The sequence below is a fragment of the Haplochromis burtoni genome, unplaced genomic scaffold, assembly GCF_018398535.1.
Source record: "Haplochromis burtoni strain Fernald_Lab_line unplaced genomic scaffold, NCSU_Asbu1 Contig_147, whole genome shotgun sequence".
NCBI classification, from domain to species: Eukaryota; Metazoa; Chordata; class Actinopteri; order Cichliformes; family Cichlidae; genus Haplochromis; species Haplochromis burtoni.
Window position 1 is genome coordinate 95,672 of NW_024582508.1, and position 1,057 is coordinate 96,728.

Here is a 1,057-nt window from a genome sequence, read left to right on the forward strand (position 1 = left end):
CCAGTCGTGTGGTATAGCGAGCGATCAGTTTGTGCTCGTCGTCTTGCCTGCTGGGGCTGTCAACACTGAAACACAGGAAATCTCTAATTTACTGAGTCTAGTGTAAAACTGTATTTAAACCAGCAAAGAGCATGACGCATGAATTTAATGCAGGTAAATATGATCACTTTTAAGTTTTCAGAAATAACCCATATAAGTACATAAATGTGGTAAAATCCGTGTCTCTCTGCATCTCTTTATCTCTCAGAAAATACTTTTAGGAAAACACCTCTTTTCACCATCTGTGTAAGAATGAAATGCTCTGAACACAGACAGGAAAAAAACTACAGAGTTTGTAGCTAAGCATGGCTCAGAGGGTGAGGACACCCAATTTTTCAGTAAGCATTGGAGGAAGCACAATTAATGGGGCAAATTTTTAACTAATAAGTATCACCAGTAAACGTCCCCAGGTGATTACTTACACCAAGACTGTACATCCTGATGTGGGGACATTTTGGCTTTTAGCACCATATACATCATTCTGCTCTATAAAGTGTTTTATACTTTGTTAAACAAGCATTTTATTGGTTGTACTGTAAAATAAACCTAGTGTCCGCATATGAGGACCTTTTTTAATTAACTGCTTTCTGCTGGGTTAAATTAAGATAGCTCCCAGATCAGGTTTTATATTATAGTTTGCTGATGCATTATATCATTAAACAAGCATATATTTGCATAACAGTACATAAAATAGCTTTTTCTGCCTGTGGTGTCTCACCTTATTTTGTAAACATGTAAAAGCAATTTAATATTTTTCATAACACTGTTAGCAGGTTAATGTATGAATGAGCACTCAACACTTAACCATTTGCCGTGTGCGTGTGTGTCAGATTATTTATTTTAAAGCAGGCAATGTTTTTCTTGTGTTGAAAAAAATCCTCAGAGCTAAAACAGGAGACTACAGGAAGAAGGAAGCTTTTGCTCCTTCTGGTTTCTGAATTTAAAAAATAAATGAATTACTTAAGAATTTTATTTGGTCTGTATTTTATAATGCCAGAGACACACTTCCAAGACTGCT

General features: G+C 35.7%; 1 protein-coding gene across 1 annotated transcript in view; it reads right to left on the reverse strand.

Moving 5' to 3' along the window:
• Positions 1–1,057, reverse strand: part of dtnba (dystrobrevin, beta a) — a gene marked incomplete in the record, with an annotated part of 41,715 nt that overhangs the window by 12,255 nt on the left and 28,403 nt on the right.